Source organism: Podarcis erhardii (assembly GCF_964252035.2).
Source record: "Podarcis erhardii genome assembly, chromosome: 5".
Lineage (NCBI taxonomy): Eukaryota > Metazoa > Chordata > Lepidosauria > Squamata > Lacertidae > Podarcis > Podarcis erhardii.
The window spans coordinates 80,101,187-80,113,546 of NC_138509.1; positions in this window are offsets into that span (position 1 = coordinate 80,101,187).

Below are 12,360 nucleotides of genomic sequence, written 5' to 3' on the forward strand. Positions count from 1 at the left end.
TCATCTGCACCAGATACGACAAGACATTTTTCTCTTCCATATCAGCCTCTACAGCCCCAACTAATGCTGCAATCTTTCAACAGTTTGATTTCACCCCCAAAGGCACCCTCCTCCATTGCCTCCCCAGATGCCAGGTGGGTGCCAACAATCAACAAATAAAACCTTCAACAGTTTGGGACCAGTTTATCTTAACCCAAATGTGCCCACTTGACCGCTTCAATCTGTGGAACTTATTCAAGTGCTACAAAATGTTTGTTCTGCAGTTGCCAGAAATTGACCCTTCATTGTGGCAGTACCTATTCCCCTGAATTTCCTGCAGGAACCTTTGCTGTAAAGTTTTCAAAACCTCCCAAAAACTTTTTTGTTTAGACAAGGTTACCCAGATATGTAATTTTATTATGTAGATTTGATTTAGAACTGATGGCTTTATCTATATTTTGATAAATTTTATGTGTATTTGCTTTTTTAAAGTATGTAAACTCATAAGAGGTTTTCATTAAGTGGTGTGGGTGTATATCTGGATACATAAAAAGAAAGCATCAATATAAGTGTGTCACCTCTGATATCTTCGGAAAATCTACTCTTTAGTTTCTAATGGTTAAATATAGCCATCCTGTTGGTGAAAATTAAGCACGTCTCCTAAATGAAGCACATTCCCTTTGCCATGTTCTCTTCGATCCAGCAGGAGGCAGCATTCCACTATAAGAATTATCCCAAAAGTGCTGAACAGGTAAAAAGAAAGATGAACTAAATACTCGCTCATTTAGAACACTTCTGGATAATGGTACTCCACAATTTATAGTTCAGCTATTCACATACCAATTGAACCACCTGGTTCTACAAGCACATTAATGTGCAGCGTGTGGGGACCTTAAAACAAAACCATAATCAAAACACACTGGGTTCAATTGCCAAAGCCTTTCCCCCCAGATGCCTGCCTGCTTTCTACCCCCTTTTACGGTAATTTTCTTCTTTTTTTTGTCAAGCGCGTAAAGCTGAATACGCACAAGTTAAACGTGCAGATGTTGTGGGCTTACTCTATTTAAAGAAGAACTTTCTTTTATCCATCCTGAATCAGAAGGAATCTGTCCTGAAGAAAGAGGACCCCTCTCAGAAAGCCCTTTGACATGTCCTGCAGCACGGGCAGCAACGGGCGGGTTGAAGCAGTTGATTAATTCTTACGCAACAAAAAACCCGGACATCAGTATATATAAATCTTTGTTATTAGCAAACCAATTTGATATACAGGTACCGAGGGAGGATTGGAATAAAGAATTAGAGATCTCGATTTTGACCACACAGTGGGAAACTGTTTTAACTGCTATAACAAGGTGTCTCTGGATCTTAAATTGAGACTCATACAATAAAAAATAATATTTAGAACAGGGGTCGGCAAGGTTTACCGGTCATGGGCTGGATCACTCTCACGGAGATCGTCCGTGGGCTGGACTGGCGCAGCACGACGCCGGAAATCGCATCTGCGCATGTTGGCGGCACCAGAAATTGCTTCTGCGCATGCCCAGACACCAAAAATCGCGCCTGCGCAGAAGTGATTTTTGGCATCTGGACATGTGCAGATGTGATTTCCAGTATCTGCACATGCACGGACGCAATTTCCGGTGCCACTCGTGAGTCCCTGTGCCGCGCTGCACTGGTTTAGCACTGCACGCGGGGTGGTGCTGGCTCAGTTCAGGGGTGGCTCGTGGGCTGGTAAAACGGTCTTCGTGGGCCACATCCGGCCCATGGGCCACATGTTGCCGACCCCTGATTTGGAATATACTGGACCCAGTGGTGTAGCGTGGGGGGTGCAGGGGGGGGCCGGCCGCACCGGGTGCAACATCTGGGGGGGGCGCTCGCACTCGCAGCTCTCTGCCCCTACTAAAATCCACGGGTTAGGGGGCGCAAATTACTTGACTTGCCCCGGGTGCTGACAACCCACGCTACGCCACTGACTGGACCCCATTATGTTTGTTTAGAAAAGGGTTATCTAAGGTATTTAACTGTTGGAGATGCAATAGGGATAATGTTTCTCTAAAACGTATGTTTTTTCACTGTTCTATATTGAACGATTTTTGGCAGAAGGTATAATAATAATAATAATAATAATAAATTTTATTTATATCCCGCCCTCCCCAGCCGAAGCCGGGCTCAGGGCGGCTAACAACAATCAACAATCAAACAATCAAATATTCACACATTCTAAAAATATGAAGTACAATAACAACCTTGTAAAATATAAAATATATATATAAAAAAGATTGACAGGACGTTGGCGCTTGGGCCTCCTTCGGCCTGCTCCTTCCACCTGCCACCACCAACCATACATGAGGGGAAGGATGGGGGGTGGGTGTCCTGAGATCTGGTTGGGTGGGCATTCATTTATTTTGCTCAAGGGTAAGGAAACATGTTCAACCCGAGGGCCACATCCCTTTCTGGGCAGTCACCTTGGCGGGGGGATGCATACTAGTGGAGGGTAGTGCCAGAAGTAAAAGGTGCGTTTCAACTTTGTACAGCAAGCCAGTTTCCTCACATTCACACACCCCTCTCTATCTAGGCCAGCAAGAAGCATTATAAGAGTGCAAGGGTGCCTTTCGCCCGGGCAAGGAAACTTGAGGAGGGTGCAGAGCAGATCTGGGGAGGGTATGTGTCTTGAAGTGAGTGGTGCATGATCTAGTTATCCCCTGTTTGGACTACAGCAGTGTGCTCTACATGGGGCTACCTTTGAAGGTGACCCGGAAACTACAATTAATCCAGAATGCGGCAACTAGACCGGTGACTGGCAGTGGCCGCTGAGACCACAAAACACCAGTCCTGAAAGACCTACATTGGCTCCCAAGTATGCTTCTGAGCACAATTCAAAGTGTTGGTGCTGACCTTCAAAGCCCTAAATGGCCTTGGCCCAGTATACCTGAAAGAGCGTCTCTACCTCCATTGTTCTGCCCGGACACTGAAGTCCACCTCCGAGGGCCTTCTGGTGGTTCCCTCGCTGTGAGAAGCCAAGTTACAGGGAACCAGGCAGAGGGCCTTCTCGGTAGTGGCTCCCGCCCTGTGGAATGCCCTCCCATCAGATGTCAAAGAAATAAACAACTATCTGACTTGTAGAAGACATCTGAAGGCAGCCCTCTTTAGGGAAGTTTCTAATGTTTGATGTTTTATCGCTTTATTATTACTATTATTCTGTTGGGATCAACCCAGAGTGGCTGGGGAAACCCAGCTAGATGGGTGGGGTATAAATAATAAATTATTATTATTATGAGTCCTGTGGGCCACGTAGAGAGACTCAGAGGGCCACATTTGGCCCCCCAGACATGAGGTTCCCTCTCCTTGCCTTAACCCCTTGAGCTGGCTCAAGAAATATTCAAGAATAAATACCTTATTCTTGAATCAAATTGATTCATTTCCGAGGGAGTTGGCCATCTCTGGTGGATGGTGTTTCGACACAAGCAACAGTTGAGTCTGAAGGATGATTTGGCGTTGGTGTTAATTGCTCTTTTCTGTGACATGAATATTTAGAGCAGAGATCAGCAGCATGCGATTCCTGTCCCAATGCACAGCCAGGTAATGTGTGAGATCCAATGCACTGCACGAGCTGGTTGTCAGTTGCTTCAAGATTCATACCCCACTGAGATGTCGAAACCAGCCAGCAGATTGCAGAACACGCTGATGTGCTCACTTTCTCAGGGTTTTTGCTCTTAGGGCTCAGTGTGGGGGGCTGGTCCCAGATCACTCCATGCTATGCCGGCTGTGATTTAAGGTTAGCAAAGTACTTTATGAACTTTCCCTTTGCTTCTCACTGGAGCAGCGGGAGAGGGAAGTTTGCACACAGCTTTAGTCTAACAGAAAGCAGACATCCTGGCACAGATGCACGGGAACAAGGTGCGAGGTGGGAGTTTTCAGTACATGGCTCACCACTGCCAAACATTTATTCTGCAGGCTGTATAGTGTATAAGCAACTGAATTAGGGAGAACACGAAATGAATGCATAGCACAGGAACAAGCGTATGAGTCCATTTAATGTCAATGTAACAAGCCATTCAGGCATTTAAAAGAATGTATGAGGGCACAGACTGCGTACGGCAGAAGTTGGGAACTTCCGGCCAGGGGTCTGAATGCAGCCCTCTCAATTTGGCCCTCTTCCCTACTGTCAGGGACAACTCTAGGAAAGTAGGTGTTTGGTAGCAAACTGCTACAACATTTGATACGTTTGGGATCACACCCATTGACCACCAATCTCTTTGCACCGTCATGACAGTGTAGATAAAATAAGGGATGAGTGAATACTTCAATTTTGGGTTCTTCAATTTTGGGTTTCTGATTCTTATTTTTTTCAGTCTTAGGTTCAGTGTGCTAAATTTCCAAAACAGTTTGCAAACTTTTTTTTTCCTAAAAAAGAGTTTTTATAAAAGCATGCATTTCTCTCCATTTCTGTATGCCGTTTTGCCTAAAATGCACATTTTTGCAAGTAATTTCCCCTAATAGAATGCCTTTTGTACATTATTTTCACTTGCACATGCACCTTATGATTACTTCAAGACACACGTTTGGTCCACCTTATTGGGCTGAAGAACTGCATCTCAAAATGTAGAGAAATTAGATGGATAACCATCATCAGTAACCAAAGGTAATATAAATAAAAGGAAGCATCCTGTGGTAAATAGCTGGTATACCTTACCTTGTTTAAAACATTTGATTCTGCAAATGTTGCGGCTCCTTCATCCTTAGAATAGGGATGTGTGTGTGTGTGTGTGTTTCTGGAGTTGTATGTAGAGCACTCCCTCTAAAACTGCTCAGTAGGGAGCCATCCGAACACGTTAGCATGGCAATCTAAACATTATCTCAGCCCATTACTATGCCACAAGTGACAGGACAGGAACCCTGTAACGAGAATTATGGGACTTGCCCCAGTGCAACCTGAAAGGCTCTCCAGCTATTTCCAGCTCCAAACAGACAAACATAATAGACTGTGTTACAAGAGAATTTATTGCTGGCCTGTGGAACCTTCGCTCGCCTTGCACCAGTACTTTGCTCTCTGAACAGAAAGAATATTGTTCGGAATGGGTGTCGTGGGCTCTTGTTTTGGTTGCATAACATAGTTACCATTCACTGGGCCGAATGAATCCCAACAAAGCCCAGTTAGCACTTAAACCGATAAGATTTAGTGTGCCTTCTTTGTAGTTGGCTCATTCGGTAAAGGCGGTGGGTGGAAATTAACAACAACGATCTACAATTAGCTAGCTGTGAGTGTTGTCAAACCTTCTCTTTGATAGTCTTGCAGCCTGGAAGTGACTTCAGTCTTTCTAGGTTTTTTTAAATACAGTGGTACCTAGGGATGCGAACAGGATCCGTTCCGGAGCCCCGTTCGCATCCTGAAGCGAACGCAACCCGCATCTGTGCATGCGTGGGTCGCGTTTCGCCGCTTCCATGCATGCGCGTAACATCATTTTGACTGTTTGCACATGCGCGCACAGCGCAACCTGGAACTAACGCGTTCCGTTACTTCCGGGTTGCCACGGAGCGCAACCCGAAAATACTTAACTTGAAGGACATTTATCCTGAGGTATGACTGTATGATGTATGGAAGTGAGAGCTGGACCATAAAGAAGGCTGATCGTCGAAGAATTGATGCTTTTGAATTATGGTGCTGGAGGAGACTCTTGAGAGTCCCATGGACTGCAAGAAGAACAAACGCATCCATTCTTAAGGAAATCAGCCCTGAGTGCTCACTGGAAGGACAGATCCTGAAGCTGAGGCTCCAATACTTTGGCCACCTCCTGAGAAGAGAAGACTCCCTGGAAAAGACCCTGATGTTGGGAAAGATGGAGGGCACAAGGAGAAGGGGACGACAGAGGGCAAGATGGTTGGACAGTGTTCTTGAAGCTACCAGCATGAGTTTGACCAAGCTGCAGGAGGCAGTGGAAGACAGGAGTGCCTGGCGTGCTCAGGTCCATGGGGTCACGAAGAGTCGGACACGACTAAACGACTAAACAACAACAACAACATGACTGTAAAATAATAATAATGTGGATCTAGTATTTTAACCAGGGCTTTTGTTTCGGCAGGAACTTGCCGGAACTCAGTTCCAGCACCTCTCAGGTAGGTGCCATTGCCATTATAAGGGAACAAGGGAGGCGTTCATGGTGAGTTCCGGCACCTCTTTTTCAAGATAAATAGCACTGGCTTTAACATTCTCCTCTGTTTAGACTTTTCAGCGTCTTTTTGTTCTTGCATTTTTAATAATTGCAGTGATACCCGAACATGTCATACTCAGAGTAGACTGATCAAAGTCAATGGATTTAAGTTACCAAGTCTGTGATGGATGGATTGCCTGGGTTTTGCAAGGCCCTGAGAAGCTCCCTGCAGTGGCTTAGCAGGTCAGAGCCAGCCCCCAGGTTCCCAACCCCTGCTTTAGAGGCAAAGGCGCTAACTATCATTTGCCAATTTGGGCACCATGGCCAACTATGTTGAGAGAATATGAAGCAGGGAGTGTGTGCAAATAGAGCTCAAGAGCCTTTAGCGCCTTCCAGAACCTCCGACTGTAGCTTTTAAGACATCTGAACCAGGCCATTATGTTGAACTGGTATTCTTTTATAAGACGATAATGTGCCAATCATAGCCTTAGCCCAGCTTCTCATTTCCAAGAGTCTAGGGCCTCTGAATTCAACACCAACCAGGCTCAAAACCATGGTTTGGAACCATGGTTCAATGTAGGTTTGCAAGACGTGATCTAGAGGCAGTGCGAAACATAGCTTGGCAATTTGGACATCCTGGCAAACTACGATTAAGAGCATGCCAAGCGACCGAAGAGGAGGAACATAAGACACTGCCTCATACCAAGTGAGACCAACCTAGCCCAGTGTTGTCTACATTGACCAGCAACAGCTCTCCAGGGTTTCCGGCAGGGAATGTTTTCTCAGAGATGCAGGCGACTGAGCCACTGAGTTGCAGGCCAGGGATCATGAGGGAGTGAGGCTGGGGCTGGTGGACTGGGTTCATGTCATCTGAACTGGGAGAGTTTTCTTCCTGCAACTATGCATGCTATGCATGCTCTAAACCAGCAAGAATTCCAATGTCTCCAGAATGTTTGTTTGTCTCCCCTATTTGAGGCGTTTTGTTGCCTCGTGTGCATAGTCAAGTTCTCTGCGGATCAACGATTTAGCATCCTTTGATGATTTACAACATCCACATGAGAGGCTCTGCATATCTAGCCACAGGGGCTCCAGCAAGGCTTTGCCTAAATCCATTTTCCAGAAGAGAACTATGGACAGAGAGGGGTGGGTGGACTCACATGAACTCAATGTGATTTCTCTCCCTCAAGTCACCTCACATCAGGAATCCCATGGAACTAGCTTGTTGTTGGCAACTTATGATGACGGGCTGTGATTGATGTCCAGAAAGCAGTAGACTGTGTTTGCCTAGCTTTCACCGTTGTTGCCAGTTCACTTAAACATAACTTTGCTTTCAAAACTTAAAAGGCTTTGGCAGAGCACATTTAGCACAGTAAAGCAACAAAAGCCACTCATCTGCAATTCTATATATCAATACTCTGGGACTATGCTTATGTAGGCAAAACCACATCACCAAAATAGGAGGGAGATGTATTGGCAGACCCCAACATACACACATATTCAAAAACATTGAAAATATTTTTTTTTGCGGGGGGGGGGGGGACTAAGAGGGTAGGCAAGACCCCAAAACAGCCTCATAACAACTTGTTGGCATGGAAAGTTGAGAAACTGATGTGGTGGGCGCTGGGGGGATGGGATACTCTGACATTTAGGCGGTGTTGGCTGCACATAAGGTGCTCATGAAGATGAGATTGCACACATTATTCAGTCACTATAATACTCCTCAATAGGTCTTGGGGGAATGTGCATAATGCGTCAACATTCTCCAGGCATTATACATAATCTCCAACAGAGATTGTTTTGAAACAATACACCTTTACTGGGCCAATATGCAGATTGACTGGGGAATGTGCACAATTCCTGCTTCATGGAGAGATTGTGTGTTGAGCGCGCACAATGTCCTGTTGGCATGCACATGAACAGTTCAACTCTACCTCTAACATACATAAAGAGTAGGAAGAACCATCTCACTGTCTGGAGGGATCATAAGGAGAACTGAGATGTCCTCAGGGGCAGATCTGCCCATAAACTTCAAGAGAGAAAGCAAATAATTGAAGTTGCTGGGATTCAGAGCAAGAGTGTGCAGCCCAACCACTCAGGATTGAGCATCAGGGTGTCCAACTGTCCATCCAAACGAAACAAAAATGGAGGGGACCCCCCATAAACAGTAACACCCTAATAAGGACAGAGCTACTAGCTTAGTGAGCACAGAATATTGATTGACCTGGGGGAGGGGAGACAGAATGGAGTGACAGGAACCCTGATGAGAAGCACTGCATGCTGCAACAATTTTGATGCAGTGCCCCATTTGTTTTTCTGATCAACAAGTCTTCCTAGGCAGGCTTGAGGGCATAATGTGGAAGCCTTGGAAGCTGCTGGGATCTTTGCTCCCTGGCAGAGCCAACCGGTCGAGTAGAAGAAGAGGAAGAAGAGTTTGGATTTGATATCCCGCTTTATCACTACCCTAAGGAGTCTCATACATTCTCCTTTCCCTTCCTCCCCCACAACAAACACTCTGTGAGGTGAGTGGGGCCGAGAGACTTCAAAGAAGTGTGACTGGCCCAAGGTCACCCAGCAGCTGCATGTGGAGGAGTGGAGACGTGAACCCAGTTCACCAGATTACGAGTCTACTGCTCTTAACCACTACACCACACTGGTGTGGTGTGGTGTGGTGTGGTGTGGTGTGGTGTGGTGTGGTGTGGTGTGGTGTGGTGTGGTGTGGTGTGGTGTAGTGTAGTGTAGTGTAGTGTAGTGTAGTGTAGTGTAGTGTGCCCTTCTAAATTTCCCACAATGCACCAGTGCTTCCCCAGGGCACTGTGGGAAATGTAAATGGCAGATTTGCAGTCACCTGTTGCTGTAGTCAGGTAAACCCACAATCGGGGCACCCCACCAACGTACGAGGGGCCCACCACTTTGTCAAGGTTGTCCTCTCAACCGTGGAGCTGATTCTGTTCCCTAGCTATATGTATCAACAGCTTCATGGCAACCCACTAGTTCAGAATCCACACATATTTCTGTTTAGTGGCAGCTGCCGCAAATAAGACCACTGGGTATACGTTACGTATTTGTTTTGCCCACTAAGCAAATAAACTGATTCCAGCTATGCTATATGTTTATGCAGCATACTTGGCACTTTGCAGAGGATCATAAGCCTACCCTGAGGAGTTTACAATATACATTTCAACAGCGGAGGAGGCATCAGGGGAGGAAAGGGGAGAGGCAAAGGGAACCGAGGCTGAATATCTGCAGGGCAGCCAGAGGTTGTGTAAGCGCCATGCATTCAGTCAAAGCACATGGCTTCCCCCAGAGAATTCTGGGAGCTGCAGTTCCCTTCAAGAACTACATCTCCCAGCACTCTTAAACTACAGTTCCTACAGTTCCTGATGAGGCCCTAAGCTGCTGAAGGTAATGTCCAGCTGTCCTTTGTCAACAACAAATTGTCACTGTTTTTTGTGTTTTAATATATGCTATATGGTAATTTATGGACCTCATAGGTATCTAAAGCCATTTGCACATAGCAAAATATGTATTTTATCAAAGTAATTGTTGAACTGAAATACAATTAAGAAGTAGTATATTAATAGTGAAATTGGGGGGGGGGGGCCTCCCGAGAGAGTGGGATCCTAAGCTATAGCTTGTTTAGCTTATACATAAATCCAGCACTGGTTCCGGTGTTTCTTTGGAGTTGCTATGTGTTTTAAATTACCTGTATGGTGTGTACACACCCACAGATACGTTGATCAGCTCCACCCTAAACATTTAGAGCATACTCAATGCACATTTAAAGCACATGACTCTACCAACCACCCAGAGAATCCTGGGAAATGCAGTTTCTCCCTCACAGAGCAAACTACAGCCCCCAGGATTCTTTGGGGGGGGAGGAGTCATATGCTTTAAATGTATGTTTAATATAATATAATAATAATTTATTATTTATACTCTGGGAGGCTTCCAAAAGAATATTAAAATACTGTGATACATCAAACATTAAAAGCTTCCCTAAACAGGGCTGCCTTCAGATGTCTTCTAAAAGTCTGGTAGTTGTTGTTCTCTTTGACATCTGGTGGGAGGGCGTTCCACAGGGAGGATGCCACTACCAAGAAGGCCCTCTGCCTAGTTCCCTGTAACTTGGCTTCTCGCAATGAGGGAACCGCCAGAAGGCCCTCGGTGCTGGACCTCAGTGTCCGGGTAGAACGATGGGGGTGGAGACGGTCCTTCAGGTATACTGAACCGAGGCCGTTTAGGGCTTTAAAGGTCAGCACCAACACTTTGAATTGTGCTCGGAAACGTAATGGGAGCCAATGTAGGTCTTTCAAGACTGGTGTTATATGGTCTCGGCGGCCGCTCCCAGTCACCAGTCTGGCTGCTGCATTCTGGATTAGTTGTAGTTTCCGGGTCACCTTCAAAGGTAGCCCCACGTAGAGCGCATTGCAGTAGTCCAAGCGGGAGATAACCAGAGCATGCACCACTCTAGCGAGGCAGTCTGCAGGCAGATAGGGTACACAGCTGCCCTGGACACGGATTTGACCTGTGCCTCCATGGACAGCTGTGAGTCCAAAATGACTCCCAGGCTGCGCACCTGGTCCTTCAGGGGCACAGTTACCCCATTCAGGACCAGGGAATCCTCCACACCTGCCCGCCTCCTGTCCCCCAGAAACAGTACTTCTTTCTTGTCAGTATTCAATCTCAATCTGTTAGCCGCCATCCATCCTCCAACCGCCTCCAGACACTCACACAGGACCGTCACCGCCTTCACTGGTTCTGATTTGAAAGAGAGGTAGAGCTGGGTATCATCCGCATACTGATGAACACCCAGCCCAAACCCCCTGATGATCTCTCCCAGCGGCTGCATGTAGATGTTGAAAAGCATGGGGGAGAGGACAGAACCCTGGGGCACCCCACAAGTGAGAGCCCAGGGGTCTGAACACTCATCCCCCCCACCACTTTCTGGACATGGCCCAGGAGAAAGGAGCGGAACCACTGTATGACAGTGCCCCCAGTTCCATCCCCTCAAGACGGTCCAGTAGGATATTATGGTCGATGGTATCAAACGCCGCTAAGAGATCCAGCAGAACTAGGAAACAGCTCTCACCTTTGTCCCTAGCCCGCAGGAGATCATCAACCACTGCGACCAAGGCAGTTTTAGTCCCGTGATGAGGCCTGAATCCCGACTGGAAGGGATCCAAATGGTCCGCTTCTTCCAGGTGTGCCTGGAGTTGTTCAGCAACCACTCGCTCAATCACCTTGCCCAAGAATGGAAGATTTGAGGCTGGGCGATAGTTGGCCATCGTGGCCACATCTAAAGATGGTTTTTTAAGAAGCGGTTTAATAACTGCCTCTTTCAGCGGGTCTGGGAAGGCTCCCTCACGGAGGGAAACATTCACCACCCCACGAAGCCCATCGCCCAGTCCTTCCCGGCTAGCTTTTATAAGCCAGGATGGGCAAGGATCCAGGAGACAGGTGGCTGGCTTCACTCGTCCAAGCAGCCTGTTCACATCCTCGGAGGTAGCAGATTGGAAGTGATCCCACGCAGTTTGACTAGACAGGACTCTAGGACTCTCCTGCCCCGGCCCTGCTCCCATGGTGGCGTCTACCTCTTCCCGAATCTGAGTGACTTTATCTGCAAGACTGGTGTTATATGTGGCCCATACTGGGCCCCAATGGAGCAGGTGGTTCCGCTAAATTGCGGACCACCTGAAAAAGTCTCCTGCTGCTGTTTTCTGCAGATGCAATAGAGGCGGTGAAGAAAGTCTTCTTCACCGTCGCTATCACCACTTGGTAGGCTCGACGTTGAGCTCTAAACTGTGTCCGGTCAGCTTCAGAATGGGTCACCCGCCACCGGCGCTCTAGCCGTCTCAACAATTGTTTCATTGCCCTCAGATCCGTGGAAAACCACGGGGCTGTCCGGGCTCCATGCAACCGGAGAGGGCACTTCGGAGCCAAACAGTCAATAGGAGCTCAGGAGACCCTACAAGGCAGCCCGTACCATTTCCTCCCTAGGGATGGGAGCCGCTACTCTAGTTTGCCAAGAGGTCACTGTAGAGGTGGCATTGGAGGGGGCATGGAGGTGGCTGACATTGCCTCCAAAGAACGTGCCTCAGATTTTCTGTCTCTGTGGATCCTGCTGCCTGAGGTGGCTGCCTCACCTTGTATCATGAGCGGGCTGGCCCTGTATCACACCATGCTATCCATCTCACCCAGCAGTCTCACAACAACCCTCCAGGTTTCAGGCAAA